At 41.1% G+C, this 25274-nt stretch overlaps 1 long non-coding RNA gene across 1 annotated transcript in view; it reads right to left on the bottom strand.

Annotated features, from left to right (window-relative positions):
• Window positions 1-5625: 5625 nt before the first annotated feature.
• Window positions 5626-25274, bottom strand: part of LOC123393206 — a 69046-nt gene continuing 49397 nt past the window's right edge. Inside the window, exons 3-4 of the long non-coding RNA XR_006607944.1 lie at window positions 9816-9970; window positions 5626-5748 (exon numbers count right to left, since the gene is read on the bottom strand). This is a non-coding gene — a long non-coding RNA (uncharacterized LOC123393206). The remainder of the gene's footprint in view (window positions 5749-9815; window positions 9971-25274) is intronic.

Genomic DNA, 25274 nt, shown 5'->3' with positions numbered 1-25274 from the left:
TCACTCAGCATAATCTCTTCCAGCCCCATCCATGTTGCTACAAAAGTTGGGTATTCATCCTTTCTGATGGAGGCATAATACTCCATAGTGTGTGTGGACCACATCTTCCTTATCCATTCGTCCGTTGAAGAGTATCTTGGTTCTTTCCATAGTGAACATTTTTTCATGTGTCTGATAGCCATTTGTATGTCTTGATTGGAGAAGTGTCTGCTCATATCTTCTGCCCATTTTTTGATATGATTGTCTGTTTCGTGTGTTTTGAGTTTGAGGAGTTCATTATAGATCCTGGATATCAACCTTTTGTCTGTACTGTCATTTGCAAATATATTCTCTCATTCCGAGGGTTGCCTCTTTGTTTTTTTTTACTGTTTCCTTTGCTGTGAAGAAGGTTTTGATTTTGATGAAGTCCCAAAAGTTTATTTTTGCTTTTGTTTCCTTTGTCTTTGGAGACATATCTTGAAAGAAGTTGCTGTGGCTAATATCGAGGATGGTTCAACATTTGCAAATCAATCGATGTGATACAACAAATTAATATGAGAAGACAGAAGAACCACATGGTCCTCTCAATTGATGCAGAAAAAGCATTTGACAAAATCCAGCATCCATTCCTGATTAAAATTCTTCAAAGTATAGGGATAGAGGGAACATTCCTGAACTTCATCAAATCTATCTATGAAAGACACACAGTAAATATCATCCTCAATGGGAAAAAGCTTGCAGCCTTCCCGTTGAGATCAGGAACAAGACAAGGATGCCCACTTTCACCACTCTTGTTCAACATAGTATTAGAAGTCCTAGCAACAGCAATCAGACAACAAAGAGAAATAAAAGGTATCCAAATTGGCAATGAAGAAGTCACATTCTCTCTCTTCGCAGATGACATGATTCTTTATATGGAAAACCCAAAAGACTCCACCCCCAAACTTCTAGAACTCATACAGCAATTCAGCAACGTGGCAGGATACAAAGTCAATGTGCAGAAATCAGTGGCTTTCTTATACACTAACAATGAAAATACAGAAAGGGAAATTGGAGAATCGATTCCATTTACTATAGCACCAAGAACCATAAGATACCTGGGAATAAACCTAACCAAAGAGGTAAAGGATCTGTACTCGAGGAACTACAGAACACTCATGAAAGAAATTGAAGAAGACACAAAAAGATGGAAGACCATTCCATGCTCTTGGATCGGAAGAATAAACATTGTTAAAATGTCTATACTGCCTAGAGCAATCTATACTTTTAATGCCATCCTGATCAAAATTCCACCGGTATTTTTCAAAGAGCTGGAGCAAATAATTCTAAAATTTGTATGGAATCAGAAGAGACCCTGAATCGCTAAGGAAATGTTGAAAAACAAAAATAAAGCTGGGGGCATCACGTTACCTGATTTCAAGCTTTATTACAAAGCTGTGATCACCAAGACAGCATGGTACTGGCATAAAAACAGACACATAGACCAGTGGAACAGAGTGGAGAGCCCAGATATGGACCCTCAACTCTATGGTCAAATAACCTTCAACGAATTTGGAATTGATATCCCAAATATTCATTAACTGAACAATGAAAAGGGTGATACAACTTTAAACCAGAGATTTTATTAAATAAAAGCAAGTAATACTATTCAAAAATTGTAATGATCTCCATAAGCATGTGATTTTTTTATAAAAATATGAATTAATCAAATTTCTTCCTAGAAAGGGTAAAAACTGTGAGTAGGTTGATAAATTAGTACCTTTTTAAAAATTGAAAAGGGGAGGTGCCTGGGTGGCTCAGTCATTAAGCATCTGCCTTCAGATCAGGTCAGGGCCTGGGATGGAAACCCATATCGGGCTCCCTGCTCAGCGGGAAGTCTGCTTCTCCCTCTCCCTCTACGCCGCCCTGTGTATCCTCTTCTCGCTGTTTCTCTCTCTCTCTCTGTCAAATAAATAAATAAAATCTGTTTAAAACATAAAATAAAATAAATAAAAATTGAAAAGGTGGTCAAAGCTAGAATTCTTTCAAAAAACAAAGGAACTATGTACAAGTACTTTTATAGAGATTTTGATTCCTTGAATCTAGAGATAATCCTTAAATTGTGTATCATATCTGAAAGTACACAAAAACAAGAGAGACTCCAGACTCATTCAACACAGGCAGCATCACTGTGATTCCAAAACCAAACAAGGTTAGCACACACAAATAAAGTGAAGCCATATGAATATGTGAACATGGTTGTAAAATACTAAAAATTATATTAGCAAAACAAATTTAGTGTTATATTATTATTTCTTAATCTTAGACAAGCAGAATTCACCTAGAAATGCAAAAGTGGTTCAACATTAGGAAATTTATGATGCAATCAACTACAACAGATGTAAGGACAAAACATTACATTCATTTCAATGACACCAAAAATTTACCTGATAAAATTCTATACTATTTCCAAATTTCAAAAAAAAACCTCTTACTACACTAAGAAAGGATGTAAGATCATGTAATTAAGGGGGAAACTCACAGAAAATATTTGAATAATGAAAGAATAAAAAGTTTCCATTATGGTCAAAAACAAGACAACCATCATAGCTATTATTCATCATTGTTCTGCATGGTAGGTCCTATTTTTTTAATTTTATTTTATTTTTTCAGTGTTCCAAGTTTCATTATTTATGCACCACACCCAGTGCTCCATGCAGTATGTGCCCTCCACAATGCCCACCACCAGGCTCACCCAATCCCCACCCTTTTCCCCTCCAAAACCCTCAGTTTGCTTCTCAGAGTCCACAGTGTCTCGTGGTTCATCTCCTCCTCCAATAGATCCTATTTTAAAAGAGAGAGAAGTATAAGAAATACAAGGTATAAATTGTAGACAAACGATAAACAAAATTTTCCCTATATGTAGACAAATTGTGATCCCAAGAGAATTGACAGAAATATTATTAAAAATAATATCAGATATGAAACCAGTAGCTTTATTATGCACAAGCATTAACAACTTGAAGAACTTTCATGTTTTCTTTTAATACTTTTGTAGTTCTGTGTTTTTATATTTATTTCCTTAAGCCATGTGGAATTCATACTGGCAGACTATGTTTTCTTTCTTTTGCTCTCCACAGAGAGTGCTCTGTAGAGATCTGTCCAGTGGCTGCATGACTCTCTTGCCCTTAGTCCTGTATTACCTGGGATTTAGAGGTTAAAAGAATGACACATTGCTCAGTTTCAACCCCAGTATTGCCAATTACACTTGTGCGATCTTGGGCTGTTACCAAACTCACTGAACCTAGTCTTCTCATCTACCAGGGGAGAGAATAACACTTAAGTCACAGCATTGTCAGGAGGACTAAATAAGAACATATAGGAAAAGTCACAACCATAGTGCCTGGCGGTGATCTTACCTGCTGGGAAACAAATCCCTCCAAACTCCATGGCTTAAAACAGCCATGTGCTGTGTAAATGAATCTGGCTCTGAGACTGTAGTCAGAGATACAGAAGGACACTGTATCATGCTTAAAGGCTCTGTCCAACAAGAGGCTCTAACAATTGTGAATATCTATGCTCCCAACATGGGAGCAGCCAACTACATAAGCCAACCATTAATCAAAATAAAGAGACATATTGAATCTGGTGCTGAGCAGGTTTCAGCAGGGACAGCTCATCTCTGTCCACCTGAGGTAAACTGGGGAAGCTCTGCCAAGGTGACTCTCTCCCATGGCTGCCAAATGTTCTGCCTGTTGGGTCTTCCCCATGAAAGCCTCTCCAGGGGAAGCTTGGGCTTCCTCTCAACATGGTGGCTTGGATTCCATGACTAAGCATCACCAGAGACAGGAAGTAGAAAAAGCTTTGGTCTGAAAACCAGTCACACTTCACCATATTCTACTGGTCAGTTACAGAGCCCAGATTCAATCTGCCTCTAGGCACATGTAATTCACATCCCTCACCCATACAAAATACACTCCCCCTCCCCAGACCTGCCCAAAGCCACATCCGTCTAAGTCATGTCCAAGGGTAACTGAAGCTCCCTGTGTGTGGCTCTTCATACACAACGCATGGAGTACTGCTCATCACCATCTGAATACTGTGGACTGTAGAGATCACCACGCACACACAAACACACACACACACACACTCCACACACAGTAGTGCCTCAAGCACAGAAGATCCACAATGCATGCTCCCATTCAAAACAAGAGATACAGGAGGCACAGTCAGTCAGCAAAGGTCCAGAGCAGCCCTGTGCTCCAACTGCATTGTTGCCTTACAGTTCTTTCTGGGACCTGTTACTTATGCAGTGGCTCTTGGCTCTTGTTTCTACCCCTGAGCATTCTCCCTTTTCCATAAGAACACTTAATTGGTGATCCTGTAGAAGCTAGGGCTCTACTTTGCTTCTTTTGATCCATTCTGGTGATGTTTCCAGTCAATAAGTGTTTACAGTCAATAAAGTGCTCAAGGTCAATAAATTTCTGTTCCTGCTATTAATAACATGGGTAAAAATATACAGACGCCTTACCAAACTGACGATACTTACCAGTAATTTTGGAGGACGGGATTAAATAGGTAACCCAACAAAACGAAATTTAGTAAGAGTCAAGAAAATTCCTGCATTTAGACTTTAGAAATCAATTTTATAATTACAGGATGAGGCTGGCATGCCTGTCTCCCCCACTAAGCTGTAAGCCTTTTACAGGAGAAAATTGAGGGGATTTAGTTGACAGCGAGCTCACAATGAAACAAAAGCATGAAGAGACACACACTATAAGTGGCATCCAGACAATGTAGGTTATGATCAGGATGGTGAGGAAATAAAACCACATCACAGGAGTAACTTTGAAGAAAATGAGGGACTTCAAATGGAGACGAGAAAGCCTTAGGGAACTGATAACAACTGAGGGTCAGGTTATCAGCTTTCTATGTCTCAAAGACTGTCATGTCAAAGGGGAAATGAACTTAGTTCCAGAGGACAAAATTCGTGATCTCAACATCAGTTGCCTGTTGGTATTTCATGATGAGTTTTAAATAATAGTGATGCCAACACCCTCCCTAGAACAATTCTACATAGTCACTGAGGGTGGGCCCCAGGCTGAAAAGATTTTGTAAAATTCAAAATTCAACCTTTTGTCTGTATTATCATTTGCAAATATCTTCTCCCATTCCGTGGGTTGCCTCTTTGTTTTCTTGACTGTTTCCTTTGCTGTGCAGAAGCTTTTGATCTTGATGAAGTCCCAAAAGTTCATTTTCGCTTTTGTTTCCTTTGCCTTTGGAGACATATCTTGAAAGAAGTTGCTGTGGCTGATATCGAAGAGATTACTGCCTAAGTTCTCCTCTAGGATTCTGATGGATTCCTGTCTCACGTTGAGGTCTTTTATCCATTTTGAGTTTATCTTTGTGTACAGTGTAAGAGAATGGTCGAGTTTCATTCTTCTACATATAGCTGTCCAGTTTTCCCAGCAGCATTTATTGAAGAGATTGTCTTTTTTCCACTGTATATTTTTTCCTGTTTTGTCGAAGATTATTTGCCCATAGAGTTGAGGGTCCATATCTGGGCTCTCTACTCTGTTCCACTGGTCTATGTGTCTGTTTTTATGCCAGTACCATGCTGTCTTGGTGATCACAGCTTTGTATTAAAGCTTGAAATCGGGTCACGTGATACCCCCAGTTTTATTTTTGTTTTTCAGCATTTCCTTAGCGATTCGGGGTCTCTTCTGATTCCATACAAAAATTCACCAGGTGATTACACAGGACTGCCACACTTGAGTATGTATATTGGACCTAGAGCAAACATCAATGAATGAGCTGACTCATGAACATTGGCTTGTCCACCACCAGAAGACCTCAGATGAGAAGCTAGGGGCTGTCAATCGCTATTGCTATTACAGAGAGGTGCTGTGTCAAGGGAGAGAGCAGAGGAGACCCACTCCAGAACCTACATATTAAAGAGTGGAGAGTAATTCAATCCCATAACAACAGAAAAGGAATCAGATTCCTCATTGCTGATGGAGCTGTGCCCACATCTTCAGCCCATGGTTCTTTTCCTCCCCAGTCTCCTGGAGACAGACAGATGGAGCTCCTCCTCTCCATAAAGAGGGGATCTTGGAAAGGACTCCTTTGCTCAAATGGACAGTTTGAGTCAAAGAATAATCTGTTTGGAATGGTTAATAAAATAGGAAGTTTGGGGCGGGGGAGGGGAGCAGGGGCACACAGTGGAGGGAACAGGTACTTAAGCCCATAATCTGTGTATTCTTATTTGAAACTTTATGACCTTAGTTCCAGAAGGAGGCTCTCCCATCTCCCCCACTTCTACCCACTGAGTTTCCAACCTAACTCCAGCCCTTTATATCAAGCTAAATTGCTCTCTTTTTTGGACTCATATTCCCTTCAAGTATGCGCAGATATCTAGTGTTTCCCATCATTTGCTTTTGGTAAGGCAAAAAGTCCTCATGAGGTATTAGTTCTTCTAAGTATAAATCATAGCCTGGAGCCTCACATACCTGATTCTCTGTCCCTCTCTGAACTCTCTCCAGTTCGATTTCTACACCTTTCTATTACTGAAGTGCACAAAATGCATTAAAACATCTCAGCAGTGTTAGAAGCAGCTGGGAATAAGAAATAAACCGTACTGGCCATACTCCTGACAAAACTGTGTTTCACAAACAGAATCCTTTCTCATTTTCTTATACCTCCCACAAGAGAAGACCCCACTGCAGCTGCGTATTATGTAGCATCTATCAGGTGACTGTGTTGTTTATCCACATGAAATTTTTGTAATTTGTAAATACAGGTCTCCTTCACACTGGGCATTTACCAAAACTGGTGGCAAAAAAAGAGAGATTTTCTTGTAATACGAAAACTGGTGGCAAAAAAAGAGAGATTTTCTTGTAATACGAATGCAGATTAAAGAGGGAAACATTGTTATAAATCACAGCACTGTCTTCTGAAGGCCAAGTGCACATTATAAAACTTGCCCAGTTCATTTCAAGCAACTGTTTAGTTCATCAATGCTTTATTTGTAAAAGCAAATGCTTGGCCTTACAAAACATCTATTCAAACATCAGTGACTCAGAATTCTGGGACTTTCCTGCTTGTCTGGGAATTATGTTTATGATACAAATGCCTGGTTAATAAAAGCTTGCCTTCCACGCGTCAAAGACCTTTACGATCTTAAAGAAAGAGGGGAGAAAAAAGCTGCACTGGCCGCTTTCCTTTATTCTTCTTTTGAAGGTTTCATTGTACTTGAAAATAACCAACCAGAGGATTGTTAGGGCAGTGAAACCTCCATATCCAGTATATGGCGGATACATGTCATATACATTTGTCCAAACCTATAGAATGCACAGAATCAAGTATGAGTCCTAAGGTCAACTATGGACTCTGGGTGATAATGGTGTGTCAATGTAGCCTCCCCAGCTGCACAAATGTGCCACTCTGATGGGGAACGTTGCTTAATGGGGGAGGCTGTGCCTGAAGAGGAAGGGGAGAAGCCAGAGGACATATGGGAAATCTCTGTACCTTCTGCTCAATTTTGCTATGAACCTAAACTGCTCCAAAAAGTAAAATCTAGGGGCACCTGGCTGGCTCAGTCATTAGATGTCTGCCTTCAGCTCAGGTCATGATCCCAGGGTCTTGGGATCGAGCCTGGCAAGGGGCTCTCTGCTCAGCAGGAGGCCTGCTTCTTCCTCTCCCACTCCTCCTGCTGTGTTCCATTTCTCACTGTCTTTCTCTCTCTCTCTGTCAAATAAATAAATAAAATCTTTTTAAATAGTAAAATCTATTTATAAATAAGTAATTAAATAGCCAGTCCTGTTGAAAGTAGGCCTTAGCATTGACGGGCTCTGAAAGAATTTTGAAAGAATATTTCCTTTGGAAAGACCAGAAGGTATGGGTGCATCAGAGAAGGTTGCCTTTGGAAGTTGGAGATTTTAGGGTTGATTGTCACTCCCTTGGGGTGTTTACACATGCTGGTCTCACTACCTGGAAATCTCTTCCCCCAGGTCTTTGCATGAATTCAATTTAAATGGCATCTCCTTGAGAGAGAAACAAGCCAAGAAACTGACTCTTAACTGTAGAGAACAAACTGATGATCTCCAGAGAGGAGGGGGTGGGGGGAGGGGAAAAATCAGTGGTGAGGATTCAGGGGAGCACTTGTCCTGGTGAGCACCTGGTGATGAGTGGAAGTGCTGAGTCACTATACTGGACACCTGAAATCAACTTAACACTGTAAATTAACCCTGCTGGGATTAAAATAAAACTATTTTACTAAATAAACAAATAAATAAATAATAAAATTAATAAAATAATTAAAATTAAAAACTAAGTGTCATCCCCTCAGAGACGCTATCCCTCCCTCCGTCCCCACCACCCCAACTAAAATGGCTCCTAATCACCTGCTGCCACATCAGCATGTCTCCCTGCCATCAGCACCCCCCAATTCTCCTGTGGGGACTGGTTCTTTACCCTCCTCACCTCCAGAGAGTTTTCCTAAGTGCTTTGAAAAGTGCCCCTTCATTCCTTAATATTTACTGAGAGCCAACAAGCTACTGTGAAGTGCAATGTTTGTCCCCATTATCAGGACGTTGCCCAGTTGATACAGAGGAGGACAGACCATGTTGACCATCTCATGCTGCTGTCATGGTGCATCCAGTGGCCTCCTGTTTCATGCTACCAGATTGGGGGGGGAGGGTCTAGGCAAAGAGAGCTGCAGACTACCACATCCCTGCTGGGATGACCTCAGGGAGCAGGTGGGGATAGAGATGGCTGGCCCAGATATAGCACGATTTATTATCTGGAAACAAAATGCCCTCACTTCTAAGACTTTCGGAGAAAGACTCTCATCTCTGGCTGAAACACAGCCCAGCTTTTCCAGATCAACCTAGGAGAACTGCTCCTGGAAACCACAGAGGCTCCCAACCCAGGAAGCTGGCTGGGGCATGCCAGTGGTTGGGGAATTGAAAATAAAATCACAGAGGAAATATTTAGGATGTTGTTTCTTTTCCAAGGGAGATCCTATTCCAATAGGGCAGACACTAATTCCTCAACCATTTCACAGGAGTAGAACAAAAAAGAACTCTGGGAAACCCAGATAAGAGCATTGTCACTGGAATCACTTGTATACATATGATATAGACTCACATGTAGATGGAATCATAAATTATATTTATAGAGATATGATTTTATGTGTAGAATGTATTCTCTCTCTCGCTCTCTCTGTTACAATTGGCCAATTTTTAACCCATCTCTCTGCATTTGCATCCTTGCCCAGGCTTGTCATAACCAGACTATTTTCTTGCCCGTTGACTTTGGGCTCAGCCACGTGACCTGCCTTGGCTGTGGCATATGGGTGGAAGGCAAGGGCACTGCTTCCCAGGCTAAGCCTCAGCAGCCCTGTGCACTTCCGTTTTCCTATCTCACCTCCACCATCACTGGGAAGAACAGGCCTCAATTTACCCAGAGGAGAATGAGAGACGCTGGAGCAGGGTCGTCCCAGCCAGCCATGCCCATAGATACATGAGCAAACACAATCCATTATAGTTTTCAGCCACTGAGTTTTAGGGTGTTACTACTCAACATTCTGTAAAAAATGATAAATGATCCCCTGAATCCCACACAGGACATGTGGATATTTCTTTGCAAAGACCCAAAAGCACCTAGCATATATTTGGTTGTCATTTCTTACCACTCTTCACATTGGCCTTCCAGTCCCTCAACAGATACTTTTGTGTTTTGAAATTACAGATGAGTAGAGAGAAATTTACAAAAACTGTTGTCCCCGTGCCCATAATTGCCTATGATTTAAGGATCTGTCATATTTACTTCAAACCATTCTAAACATACAAGATTACCCATAAAGTTGACATTTGCTCCAAGGTTGGGAACGCCACTCTAAACCACTGAAGATGACCCAGCCAAGCCATGTTGCCCCCAACTCTTTCCCAACTAGTTACGTTGTCCATAGCCTTAGTCTTTTTGGAGCAGGTTGGCAGGAGCTGGAAAAGGCCTGAAGGAGGGCAAAGAACAAGAGACAAAAACCATTCAGAAGTTAAGACACTGCACTGCTACTTGGCTAGGGTCAATAGTATCTACTACTTGCAGGGACCTCCTGTCCTGAGATATCTGCAAAGATTGCAAAAGGGATCAAACATCATCTTCCTCTTGGGAAAATGGCTTAAAAACTCAGGGAAGCCATTTATAAGCTCACAAGTCTCTCAGCCAATCAGTGGACATTTTCTTTGGAGGTTCCATGATTTTCCAGCTCCCGAGAACAGAGAGAGAGAGAGAGAGAGCGTGCGCTGCATTCAGAGCTTTCGTAGCTCTCAGCCTTGTCAGCTGAGACCTGACAAGGAATACTCACCAGCCCTTTGCTGAGATGGGACCCACTTCTAATACACTCCTTCCCAACATCCATTATCTGGATCACTTCCCCTTCCCACTTTCTACTCCTCACCACCAAGCCACCAAAAAAGTGTACAGTGGCTATAGCTATGGTGGAAAGCCAGCAGACTCACGCATTCCTGGGGGATTTATTTGGTTTCATCAATGCATTAGACTGCACAGTGTGGGGTTGGGAGGGGGATGAACAAAGTGCAAGGGAAAGGTTGCTTTGATCCTAAATCTGGAAACAAAACACACTGACATGAAGCAGCATAAAGCCAGATACAGCCAATGAGAAACCACAGCTTGACTCTCAGCATTAAACACCATTATCACGTTTTTGTATGTCCCCTATGGCCCCTAAAAGCTCCATTCAAAAACAAACTGAAACTAAGGCCAAAGCTGAAGAGGCTCTTATAATCTGTGAGCCCACCACTGTCTGGGTGAAAGTAAACTTCTTCCTCTGCTCCCCTCACCCAGTGGCATTAACACCTGCAAGCTTCGCCCGTACATAACTCAGCCCAGCCACTCTTTTTATCTTGGCAGCCTCTCGAAGCATTTCGCCAAGGTTCTGGGCTCTTTCAGTCAACATGACCAATTCCACATCCTTTTATTAATTACTAACCATTTCCCCTTGTAGTCAGCCCTGAAATCCCTGCTTTGATCTGCCTGACATGTCACATGGTGTGTTCCTGTGAACACAACTCCTCCCGTGGCCGACTTAGAACTGGCAAGCCTAGCAGACACACACACAAGCGAAGGAGACATTTCCTGTAGACACTAGAAAAAAAGGAGTTCTACCAGGAAATCAATAGCCATAAGCAAAAACTCATTTGGTTCATTCGTTCAGTATTTGCTTAGTGAGAACCTGAAGGTGCACACTGACGATCAAAATAACCGAGGTTATCGTAAACACCCTACATCCTGTCCAGTTAGAGAAACTGTAACTTTAGTTCAAGAGAAGTCCATGATTCCAAAACAAGTAAGTCATGATGAACTGAATGACTGCTTAACCAGAAGGATTCACAGACGGGTCCTCTTGCAGCTTCTGTTAAACTTTTCCAAAGGAAATGAGTCATCCACAGATTCTGACCACGTCAGGATGCCTTGTGATGAGATGCTTGTCCTATAACCAGCACAAAAGACATGAGCCGATGCCCTTCATCCAAACCCACTTTCTTCCTTGGACCACTTTCTATGTAAACAGCCTTTCTCGTGTTTCCAATTGGCATAACAATAACCCAGAAGTCTTTCTGAGAGGACACAGACAGATCTGTTCTCTCCCTGGAGGCTGACAATAGATGATTCCAGGGAAATATGAAGGCAAGCACTGTACTGAGTTTTAGTGAAAATGATTGAATTTTCGCAGTTCACCACAAGGACCAAAGAGAAAGTTGCCATCGCCAGACTTCAGTTGCCAGGCAAGCACCTAGTATTCCGTGAGCTGAAATTGGCCACGTGATTCAAAACATCGAATAACAAATTACTTGCCTTTATTAAGTATTTAGACCATTTCTAGTTAAGAAAATCATGAAGCTTTTTTAAAAGTTGCCCTGCTTAAGATGCAGGTGAGCTAAAGATCAACTTCACTTCCTCCCGGCAACCCCCACTCAGGCAAGTCGGTAGTGCCCGTCCCACTGCAATAAAAAAATACCAACTCGACTCCGCTTCTGCTGAAATTGCTGTCTGGTATGAAGATCAAAGGGGCCTTTTTCCCCAGCAGATTACTTGTCTGCAGTTCCCTGGCCTCACAGTGTGGTCTCAACTGCTCCCGCGTGTCCCATGCTGCTTAGTGGTGAGCAATCACCACAGTCTCCCAGCTGTGTGCCGGGCTTGTAATGACAGTAATTGCCAGTCTGGTAAGTCACCTCCAACCAGGGAGGAAAATGCCCTCCAGACACTTTTCCCAGACCCACGTGAAGAGATAGGAACAAATTCATAACACAAAATTATCCAGTCCTGTTTGTACAGTGCCACCAAGACGAACAGGCGCTTTTTTTTTTTCCTTTTTATTAATGGCTCTCCTATCTAACGTGACTGGGCCACAAAGTGGGTAAAGGCTTGTATTTGTTCCCTCAAATGTCCTTGACCTGCTTTGACAGCTAGAAGCCCAGCAGGAGGGCAAATAACATTGCACATCTCCCAGGTATTGTGGGGCTGGGGTTGCCTTTAAGTTATATCTGCCCAGGGAAGGGGGCCACCTGGTGTTTTGTTTTATTTGGGGGTTTTTTGGGTGCAGAGCACCAGTGTTTTTATCTGCAATGGGAGATATATGAGGTATAAACCAAGTTTCAACTAATTTCTTCACTACCTTTTCTGTTTAAATTTGATCCTTTTTAGTCATTGTAGAAAGACAGGATTGGCATGGTCAAGGCATAGATGTAAATGATAGTTTCAGTCTTATTTCTTACCAATAAAGACAGTTGGATAACTAGTGTGAATAAATATTAACAGGAGCATTTTAAATATAATATCCACTGTCATCCACACAACTTCAGAATTGTATGTATATGCTAGATTCTAATTTTATACAGTTTCATAGAGATGGATTTAAAGATGTGATGACTTGGCTAATAATAAAATTTTATCTCATTTATTAATGTAATCAACTACTGTGCAGCTGCTTAAATCTATATGGGATATGGAAAACACTACAAAACTTCCTCCAAAAAAAATTTTTTTTATTTCTTTTCAGCATAACAGTATTCATTGTTTTTGCACCACACCCAGTGCTCCATGCAAACTGTGCCCTCTCCAATACCCACCACCTGGTTCCCCCGACCTCCCACCCCCCGCCCCTTCAAAACCCTCAGATTGTTTTTCAGAGTCCATAGTCTCTCATGGTTCACCTCCCTTTCCAATTTCCCTCAACTCCCTTCTCCTCTCCATCTCCCCTTGTCCTCAAAAAATTTAAAATTGAACTACTCTATGATCCAGTAATCACACAACGAGGTATTTACCCAAGCAATACAAAAACACTAATTCAAAGGGACACATGCCCACCTATGTTTATAGCAACATTATCTAGAATAGCCAGATTATGGAAACAGCCCAAGTGTCCATAATTAGATGAATAGATAAAGAAGAGGTGATATATGGGCTATTATTCAGCCATAAAAATAAATGAAATCTTGCCATTTGCAATGACATGGATGGACCTACAGGTATTATGCTAAGTGAAACAAGTCAGTCAGAGAAAGGCAAATACCACAGGATTTCACCCATATGTGGAATTTAAGAAACACAACAAATGAGCAAGGGGGGAAAAAAAGAAAGGGAAGAGAGACAAACCAAGAAACAGACTCTTAACTCTAGGGAACAAACTGATGGTTACCGGAGGGGAGGTCTGGGAGAGGCTGGGATTGGGGAAATTGAGGATGGGGATTAAAGAGTACCCTTGCCATGACTTTAAAATATGAAATGATGTTATTTTTTTAAAGATTTTATTCGTTTATTTGAGAGAGAGAGAGCATGAGAGGAGAGAGGTCAGCGGGAGAAGGAGACTTCCGTCCAAGCAGGGAGCCCGATGTGGGACTTGACCCCGGAACTCCAGGATCATGACCTGAGCCGAAGGCAGTGGCTTAACCCACTGAGCCAGCCAGGCGCCCCTAAAATATGAGATGATTTTAAAAATCTGCATAGGATATGTCCTTGGAAGCTGGGTACTGCCTGGAGGCTCTTGTTTCTCAACTCCACACCCTCCTTCTTTATCTTGCTCATCTCTGACCCTGAGGCAGAAAGCCCAGAAACGACATTTCTTGACAACCAGCCTTCCATTGGGTTCCACCAGTGGGAGGCACAAGTAGCAAACTGAAAGGTGGGAGTGAAGAATGTGTTATTTTTTTTTTCACCTTCTAGGGTGCCTCTGGCAATGGCAGCCCCAGCAGCAGGCTGGCATGTGTGCCTTCTGAGCTTCTGCTCACACCGCTCGGTTTTATAGCAACAACTTTTGTGGCTCAGTCAGCCTAAGGGGAGAGTCCAGCTGGTTCTCCTTCATTTCTTCAAGCCTAAGAGGATGGTGGCTTCCCGCAGTTGCTAATCTCCCCATTTTTACACCTTCATCCCTCTCATACATACGACAAATTCTCCGTATTTAATTCCTCTTCTGAAATGCCAATAGTGGTTTCTAAACAGAAAAAGGCACTGACCAGACACCAATAGCTACAGCTTATCATGTAAATAATTTATTCCCATAAACCAAATTTGCAGTGAAGCAAATTTTAATCAGATCGTATAAAGACGACTGTAAGGTCATTTCACTCGGGCTGCCAAATTCACGGCAGAATTAGGAATAAAAGTTTAATTACGTAAATTCGCCTTCTAAGATCCCATAAAATAGGCAAATGGTCCAGTCCCTTCTCCAAATAGTTTTGGCTTGCATTTTGTGTTTGCTGGTTGTGGGTTTGTTCATCTGGGCCATGTGGTGTTTTGCTGCAGGACCTCAGGCATTGTCACTGAGTTGACATGACTGTTTCCTGACCTAACGAGGCAGGTATTAAGATGCCAGCACTTTGATCCATGCTTGTGCACAGGATATAGACATAAGAGCTTCCCAAACCAACTGGATAGAGTCCCAGTGGGAATACTTCACGACATATTAATCAAAGTCAAATGGCAGAGCAAATTGAACTGGTTCATTAATTATGAAAATTCTCTCACAAAGTGACATCTTGTTAACTATGTGGAAGCTTAGCACATTTTCACATGGTCCTTTTTGTCTACTCAAATCTAAAATGTCCCATTTAGTAATGAATCAAGGTTTTTCTTTCCTTATTTAGGAAGTAAAAGCTATTTCATGCCTAACCCACATCTAAATATATACTTGTGTGTTTACCTAAGCCCACTTGTGGACAGAGGTAGTGTGTTAGTGAAGGGAAGTTTACAGGGCCAGAATTTGTTTCACAAAGATATATAGAAGGAATTGGGAAAATAGATTTGGGATATTTTAAAACCTTTGGATCCATGTCAAATGCTTGCACACCCTAAGTTAACTGGAAAAATTCGACTGCAGTATGAACGGTTGACCTGATTTCTCTAGGTTTGTTAACTAAAATAATAAGAAGAATCTGTGCCTCTCTTCACTATCACCTAAAGATACTTCAGTTCCCTGGGTCTTTTCTTCCTTCAACATGTGGAAATAAGAAGTTGAAGAAATTCTAAATATTCCCTTCCTATAACCAAGCCTTTTATATAAACTGAGATGGTCATTGTATACCATTGGACTTAAAAGGATCCTAAATGTCGCAACTGTCTGATCTTATGACAACACCCAATCACCAGAAATCCTTTCGGGTCAGTTGGGTAACTGGTTTGACTGCCATGATGAAGGCCATGGTAACAGGGACTTCCGCGGATAGAAGTTTCTTTCTTTCACGTACTGGTCTCATTATACATATGTCAAGGCTGTTGTCCTCCTCCATAGCCTCAAAGTCCCAGGCTCCGTCTTGTTGCTCTGTCACATGGCTTCTGTTTTGCCAGCTAGGCCAATGCATAAAATTCAAGTAACAGCCTTGCACCCAGAACCTCAAGGTCACATCCCATGGACCAGAACATAGTCACATGGCACTTCTCACTGCAAAAAAAGATGGGAAATGGTCTTTGTCTTGCATTTCCATGCACTCAACATGACTAAAGAACAGACAGCAATGGTTACTAACCACCTCTGCCACATTCTTCCTCATGTTAAGGGGATGTGTGTCCCTAAGTGCACAGACAAGGCACAAAATAGATATTTATTAAATGAACAAATAAACAAATGTGTGGATGAAAATCTTAATGGGATGCTCATTTCAAAACAGATATGAGGACTCATGGTTAGGATGTTCATGATTGTTTTTTTCCACCTATTTCTCGGAAGTAAAATTTCATTTTAGTTAGATAATTGAGCTGATTCAGACAACATATATTTGTATGTGAAAGCCAGAATAGTGGTGTCAATACCATACTGATAACTTCATTATTCTTCCCCAGTATTTCCCAAACCCATATGGTCATGGAACTCTTTTGTCAGAGAACATCCATATTCATGAAAAATATTTTCCTGCCTAAAATCTTAGCAGAAAAGGAGAATTCAACCATTCATCTTTTTAGATAGGACCTTCTCAATCTGTACATAGGCAAAATACAATTTTTTAAAAAAACAGTGAGGGACACCTGGGTGGCTCAGTTAAACCACTGCCTTTGGCTCAGGTCATGATCCCAGGATCCTGGGATAGAGTCCCGCGTTAGGTTCCTTGCTGGACAAGTAGCCTGCTTCTCTCTCTGCCTCTGCCTGCCGTTCTGCCTGCTTGTGCGTGCTCGCTCGCTCTCTCTCTCTCTCTCTCTGACAAATAAATAAATAAATAAAATCTTTTCTAAAAAAAACAGTGAAGCTTCTCTGTAGGATACTATAATGATGGATACATGTAATTATACATTTGTCAAAACCCATAGGATATACAACATTGGAAGTGAACCCTACTGTAAACCATGGACTTTAGATGATTATGATGTGCCAATGTAGGTTCCTCGGTCATAACGAATGTCCCACTCTGGGGTGGGTGGTTGGGATGGTGCTAAGAAGAGAGTCTGTCTAGTCATAAGGGCAGGAGGCATATGGGAAATCTCTGTACATTCTGCTCAGTGGTTTTGTGCATGAAAACTTCTCTAAAAAATAAAATCTATTTTAGAATAAATAAGTCTTTTCAGAGCACACTAATAATAGCTCCACAGTATCTTCCCATGGCTGTGGGTAACTACATAGGTTGACCTACCACCTTATGTGACATCCTAATTTCCCCAGTGATTTCCCAACAATCATGGGAGGTTAGAAATGGCCAGGACTTCAAAATGTCATCAAAACTGTCGATCTGCCTTCAGATCCTGATGTCACTACCCTACTAAGAGAAACAACATCAGAAGGAGACCTCATGACATGATCTCATTCATACCCAGGGCCTGGATAACATCATTTCCACTTTAAGTAAACACTAAAAAGGGAAGATTATCCAGACAGACAATCTTAGATGCACTATATTTGTGGAGCAAGGGATTGTAACCAGCAGTCCTAGGAAATCTGGCATTTGTTCGGAAAACACGTCTGGATTTTGAAAGGGCTCTGCCTAACACACTCAGTGTATGCCCAGAGGTCTTTGAGGAAGTGCACTCATAAAGAGGATACGACTCTGCTAGAAACTGTGATTGATCTACATTCATGCTGCAACTCTCACTTAAAAGGGAAATAAGTCCAGTTCCCCTTTGAAACAGCTTCTCAGCAGCATGTGGCTGCCAACCCCTCGGAAAGCAGGAACATGAATGTTGTAGCAGTCTCAAAATTCCACTGTGTTGTGATGATCCTCCCTTAACCAATCCAAAGGGTGTGTGAGTGAGGGCAAAGAGGTAGAAGTTTCAGGTGACAATATTCTTTTGGAATTACGAAGCTTATATTTAAGACAGCCTGGGGCATTTGTCTCATTTCAAAGAAATGTTGTAAAATATTAATTAAAAGCTCAATGTTGGAGACCACTTCAAGGAGCATGGTTCAGGGAAGGATAGCTGAGGAGGAAGTCAGTTGAAAATAGTTTGGAGCAATCTATCAGCCAATCATCTACACTCTTCCACCATAGTTTTCGTTATCGCTTTTATGAATTCTGAGTCTCCAGAAATTAAAAAAGACTCCTTCTCCATCAGTCTAGGCGGGAATCCATTTTTTGGAGCTAAGCATGCCAACTGAAGAAAGCTAGATAATGATGGAAATAATTGTGCTAATTTTAAAAAGAAAAAGGTTAAGTTTGATTACGGTAAATAGTAATGAAAACCGTGTGTTATTCAATGTAGTCACTAAAAGGATGGAAATGTTTTCGAATGTGATTCATTCCAACTGAAACAGGAAGGGAAGTGAAAACATGAGCATCTAACAAGGCAGTTAAACTGCTAGGTCAGAGCAGCTCTGCCCCATGGGGAAGAAACTATCCTCCTCCCCATGAGAGCCAAACCCACTCAAGCCAGCCAGCGGTCTCTGAAGAAAGAGCCATTGCACCCCGCATGTGGACGCGCACACACACCCCACACGTGCGTGCTCATGTGTGTGCACACAGACACTGGCACGGCAACAGCCAGCCAGAGTGTAAAAGAGAGATGGCTACGCCAACACGTTGAGAACGTGGGCAGTGAAGAGACATCCTTCAAGAAGGAAAGGAATCAAGAAAAAAAGAAAAACTTATGGATAACTTAGATCAAAATATTGTCGGAAGAGGGTTGGCACACTTCTGGATTCAGGGGTCCTGAGACAAAGGGCCTAAATGTCAGTAGGCACTTGGGGTAAGAAAGCCAGAGCACACTTGAAAGGAAAGGGGATGAGGCCCCACAGAAATAATACACAGCACACGTTCAAATGTGCACACCTTGGGGATTTGCAACCTGAAGGAAATGGCCAAGAGTTATTTCTGAAGGCAGGAAAAGCACACAGAAAACACATGCTTCTAAAAAGGGAGGGTCATGGAGTTGGGAGAAAGGAATGACCTTGCCTTCTACGAATCTATGCTCCTACTTTAATTTCCTTAACCAGAAAAATATTTTTGTGTAATGACACATTTCTTTTTTAATTTTTATTGAAATTCAATTTAATTTACATGTATTGTGGTATTAGTTTCAGAGGTAGAATTAAGTGCTGGGGGGAGGGAGTCTGGGAGAAGGGGGTGGGATTATGGACATTGGGGAAGGTATGTGCTTTGGTGAGTGCTGTGAAGTGTGTAAACCTGGTGATTCACAGACCTGTACCCCTGGGGATAAAAATATATGTTTATAAAAAATAAAAAATTATAAATTAACTGCTAAAAAAAAAGAACATAATAAAAAAAATAAAATAAAATGAGAAGCTAAAAAAAAAAAAAGAATTAAGTGATTCATCAGTTGCATACAACATTAAGTACTCATGCCGTCAAGTGCCCTCCTTAATACCCATCACACAATTATCCCACCATAAACAAATTATGGAAAGAGCCCAGATATCCATTGACAGATGAATGGATAAAGAAGATGTGAGATAGATATAGACAGATATAGATATAGATCTATAGATACACACACATACAGACACACACATTGCAATATTACTCAGTCACCAAAAAGAATGAAATGTTGCCATTTGCAATGATATGCCTGGAACTAGAGGTTATTATACTAAGCAAAATAGGTCAGTCAGAGAAAAAAAATTATCATATTATTTCACTCATATGTGGAATTTAATAAACAAGACAGATGAACATAGAGGAAGGGAAGGAAAAATAAAATAAAATGAAAAGGGGGGGGGGGGGCAAACCATAAGAGAACCTTAACTCGAGGAAATAAACTGAGGGTCCCTGGAGGGGAGATGGTGGGGGATGTGTCATGATACATTTAAAGTTCATAAGCAGAAAAACGTTGCTTAAAATTGCAACATACGCATACACGCATCCTGCTGTGTTTTCCTTCACACATACTCTGCCTGTTCGTCTATTATCTGTCTCCCTTCGGTAGAATATGAGCTTCGTGAAAGCAGGTATTTTCATCCATTTTGTTCTCCCCTCTATTGCCAGTTCTCAGAACAATGCCTGGCCTGTGGTGAGCACTTAATAAATATTTTAATGAATGTGCATCCAAAATGATCAGAACAGGATCTGGCACATATGATGTGTTGGCTGTTGAATGAACGCTGAAGTCCCACCCACTCCTGAGAACATTCTTGGATTTTCTTCCACGGTTTTCTCCACCTCCCCCAAGCTCCTACAACAGTGAGGCAGGCTCTCACCTCCCAGCCCTTCATTCCATGAGCGTATTTCAAACCTTTTCTCTAAAGAGGTGATGGGTATTAAGGAGGGCAGGTATTGCATGGAGCACTGGGTATTATACGCAAACAATGAATCATGGAACACTGCCTCAAAAACTAATGATGTACTGTATGGTGACTAACATAACATAATAAAATTTTTTTAAATCTTAAAAAAAAAACATTAAAATTTTTTAAAAAGAGAGATTATAAAATCCCCCGCAATAAATAAATAAACAAAGAGATTATAAAAAATCCCCAAAGCAGGTGCCTTGTCTTTTAAGAGAAGACATTTTTTAATATAAACAGGGCCAGGGGTTTCCAAACATTCTGTATCACTTAATTTTCTCCCAAACACCCCACAAAATTATTTCATGATTCCAACTTGACATCTGAGGATCTAAAGTGACTAGGGTGCAAACTTACCCAAGTTCATGAGGCCTTTAAATAGCAGAGTAAGGACTCAAACCAGGTTTGACTATAATGCAGACATTCTTTCCACTACCCCACTTGACTTTTGGTTAACACAGCTTAGTGTTAAATTTTCCCAAAAATATGGAAAAGCCAAAAGAAGAAAAATAGTCATGCACAAACTCATCATCCAAAGACAATCACTATTAATATTTATTCTATGATTTGGTCTTTTTTTTACTCTACACATTTTTTTTAAAGATTTTATCTATTTGACAGAGAGAGATCACAAGTAGGCAGAGAGGCAGGCAGAGAGAGAGAGGGAAGCAGGCTCCCTGCCGAGCAGAGAGCTCAATGCAGGACTTGATCCCAGGACCCCAAGCTCATGACCTGAGCCGAAGGCAGAGGCTAAACTCACTGAGCCACCCAGGTGCCCCTATTCTACATATTTTAAAATTATAATCATAATTGGTAAGGATGAAAGAGTGATTACACCACTCTTTCAACTAATATTTTTGTTTGTGTCCTGTATTTGTAATGAATATTTTAGTGATATAATTATGTTGTTTATCCATGAAAATAAACATTTCTTCATGTATTTTTTTCAAGAAGGTGTACTTTCCTTCCCTTATGAACTGTCTACTCTTTCTCTAGTTATCTCTTTGAGGTCTTAATAATTTCCTTGTACATGTTATAAAACTCTTCCTTGGCTCGTTCTGTGAATTCTTTTCTATCCTATTTCTCAATTATCTCACCCAGTAAGTGCCTAATATCATTCTGAATACAAAATGGGTGTGACGTAATATTGTTGATTAAGCACATTTAAAATTATTCACCCTACCGAGTGACCAAGGCTAACGTCATCAGCAATAAGTCATATTGATATTGTGTATTCCTGACATGAGATGAGAAAGACACTTCATCTCTGTAGTATTCTTCCCCAAATTTCTTCCCCAAATTTCATGACCCAAGTCTAAGGTCATGAAAATAGGAGACAAACTCCAGTTGAGGAACATTCTACGAAATACTTGATCGGTACTCATCAGCAATGTCAAGATCATAAAAGACAAGGGAAAACTGAGAAACCGCCACAGATTGGAGAAGACTAAGGAGGTAATGACTAAAATGCAACATGGTCTCCTGGAGTAGATTTTTATAGAAAAATAACATTAGTGGAAAAGCCAGTAAAATCAGAACCAAGTCTGTAACACTATTGTACTAACATCCATTTCATAGTTTTGGTAAGTATGCCATAGTTAGATAACATGCTGACAGGAAGGGAACCTGGTTGAGGGTATATAGGAACTGCCTGTGCTGTCTTCCCAGCTCTTGTGTAAATCTCATTATTTCAACATAAAAAGGTTTGGTGTTTTTTTTTTTTTCTTTAAATGATTCACTCTGGATCCATGACTAGTGTCACTTCACAGATCACATTTTTGCCCAACACAACTTTAGCTGTTTCATCAACAATTTCAAATGACAAAATGAAAGAACTGTTTACTGGCTTCATAATAAATCAGAAGATAGCTAAGGCCCAAACAAGTATGATGTATTGGATGTGAGTTTGCCAAGTTGGAAGAGAGATCAGAAACATAATTAGGTCATGAAGACAGGTCAAAATCACCTTTCTAAGGCAGGAGAAGTAGACCAGACAAGCTAAAGTTAAGTTCCCTCAAAGCAGCATGGAAACAGCCAGCTTCTGAAGCTGAACCCTGGCACAGCCCGTGTTCAGTCGGTTAGGGACCTTAGGAAAGTAAACAACCTTCCAGAGTCTTGGCTTTTTCACATTTGAAAATGAAATAGTAATATTCCTTCCATGAGGCTCTAGTGAAGAGGTCAGCAAACTTTTTCCATAAGATAGGAAATATTTTATCTTTGGGGCCAAATGATCAGTGTTGTAGGTGTTCAATTCTGCCAATGTAGCTTGGAAAGAGCCATAGATAATACAGAGTGGCCAGGGTCTTAAAGAAGATCTTAATTGAGGAGGAAGAATAAGGAAGAGAAGATTTATGACTTTCATGTGCCACAGAATCCCCCCAAACCAATGCCAGGATGATGACAGGCGGCGCTGTGTACAGAGCTCTCTATTTCTAAATGCAAATATGGTTCATGTATTAGCACCCTGAGAATACAGGAGCTATAACATGTGTTTGCTCTATTATTTTAAAATATTCAGTAAATTACAGGAGGAAAATAGATGGAATGGATGGAACTCAAAGGACACATTACTTACATAGACAGGAAGCTACTGGCTTGTACAAAGCAGGTGAAATGCATTGATGTGTAAGTAAACTAATGTGTTAACCACAGGCAGTGAGTAAGCATATGGCATAATCCAGAAGACAAGCTGTGCTACATAGAAATAAGTTAGTCACATAGAACATGTGAAAGACAGACTAGTTTGACTTTATTATCTTAAAACGGTGATAGAACAAATAAGTGTTACCAGTAGATAGAATGGAGCACAAAGATCAAGTCATAAGACCAGATCATGAACCCTCCAAGGCAATAGCTTTTTACATTCCTAAATTGGCCACTCACTGATAATATTCATTATGGTCCCGTTCTGGCCCCATTATGCTCTGCCCTCAAAAAGCACACATTAAACCCACAGCCACCATATTATTTCTATAACAAATTACCAAAAACCTTGCAACTTAAAAGAACTAAATTTACGACCTTACAGCTCTGGAAGTCAGAAGTCTAATGTAGGTCTCGCTGGCCTAAAACCAAAGTGTTGACATGTCTCCAATACCTTATGGTGGCTCCAGGAAAGAATCTGTTCCCTTGGTGTATTAGTTTGCTAGGGCTGTGTAACAAAATACCACAGACTGGAGACTTAAACAATGGAAAAGGATTGTCTCACAGTTCTGGAGGCTAGAAGTCCAAGATCAAGATTTCAAGGGTAGATTCCTTCTGAGGGCTTTCAGGAAAGGCCATCTCCTCCTTATATTTTCATATCATCTTCCCTTTGTCTTTGTGTCCAAATCTTCCTCCTCTTATAAGGACATCAGTCATATGGGACTAGGGGCCACCCTAGTGACCTCATTGTAACTTAATTTCCTCTGCAAAGACCCTATCTCCAAACATGGTCCTATTATGAGATACTGGTGGGTGAGGACTTCAACATATGAATTCAACAGGGGTGAGGGACACAATTCAGTCCATTAAATACTTGGTTTTTCCAAATTTCAGAGGTTACCTGCATTCTTCGACTCATGCCATCTTCAGAACCAGCAATGTAGCATCTTCAAACAGACATCTGTTTCTCTGACTCTGATTCTATTATCATATCTTTTTTTTCTGGGTTTTTTTTTTTCAGTGTTCCAAGATTCATTGTTCATGCACCTCACCCAGTGCTTCATGCAATACGTGCCCTCCTTAATACCCACCACCAGGCTCACCCATCCCCCCACTCCCCTCCCCTCCAAAACCCTCAGTTTGTCTCTGAGTCCACAGTCTCTCATGGTTATGTCTCCCTCCGATTTCCCCCCACTCACTTCTCCTCTCCTTCTCCTAATGTCCTCCATGTTATTCCTCATGCTCCACAAGTAAGTGAAACCATATGATAATTTACTTTCTCTGCTTGACTTATTTCACTCAGCATAATCTCCTCCAGTCCCACCCGTGTTGATACAGAAGTTGTGTATTCATCCTTTCTGATGGAGGCATAATACTCCATTGTATATATGGACCACATCTTCTTTATCCATTCATCCGTTGACGGGCATCTTGGCTCTTTCCACAGTTTGGCGACTGTGGCCATTGCTGCTATGAACACTGGGGTACATATGGCCCTTCTGTTCACTATCACATCTTAACTCTGATTTCTCTGCCTCCCACTTCCCTCAAAAGACCCTCAAAAATGTCATTACATTGGGCCTACCAACCTCTCTTTATCACATTTGCAAAGTTTCCTTTGCCATGTGAGGTTACATATTCACAGTTCTACGGACTAAGATGAGGGCATCTTTGGAGATCAGTGTTCTACCTAAAACATCCACTCAGCATGTAAATTGGTGACCTATAGCTATTGACCAGATGTCCCCCCAATAGACCAAGCATGTACTGGCTACAGCACCGTCCACCTTTTGAGCCCCTCTTTAACCTCAGCTCTAGTTCTTTAAGTACATCACTAGCAGGGAGGGCTGATGCAGCAGATAGTCAAAACTCAGCCCAGGATGCTAGAATCCTGGAAGGATAGTCCTTTCATCTCGCAGGCACAAGACCCCAGGTGTATTCATTACCCCATCAATTTCTTGTTGCTTTTCAGGGGCCACCCTAGTGACCTCATTGTAACTTAATTTTTTAAATAAGCCATGTGATTTGAGCATCTCAATTTGGTCTATGAACCTTTATGTTCCATGAAAGCTAGGATAACTTGCCCAGTGGGGTATTAGAGGCTACCAATACATCAAGGTCATTTTCCACATGTCATCAGCTTTCATACAGAAACAGATTTCTGAGTTAAGAGAATATGGTGAAATTTGATGGAGGAAGGCAAAGTTCAGGATGTGGGGCTTGGGCTCAGAGAGGGCAGTGTTGGGTAGAACCCAGCAATGAGCAGCCCACAGTCCCATGAAGGTCTCAGCATCAGAGGACAGAGCATCCATTATCAAGGAGAAGGACTCTGCCACCAACTTCCCCTTCACACATTGTCCAGACCAGCCCTGCTACGCAGTGTTGGAGGCTCATGGCAGGCCAAATTCCAGGAGCATTGTGTCAACTTGCTTTG

The sequence above is a fragment of the Mustela putorius genome, unplaced genomic scaffold, assembly GCF_011764305.1.
Source record: "Mustela putorius furo isolate JIRA1106 unplaced genomic scaffold, ASM1176430v1.1 tig00000765_pilon_pilon_pilon, whole genome shotgun sequence".
NCBI lineage: Eukaryota > Metazoa > Chordata > Mammalia > Carnivora > Mustelidae > Mustela > Mustela putorius.
The sequence above is the reverse complement of the archived record's forward strand: the minus strand, read 5'-3'. Positions and strand labels throughout refer to the sequence as shown.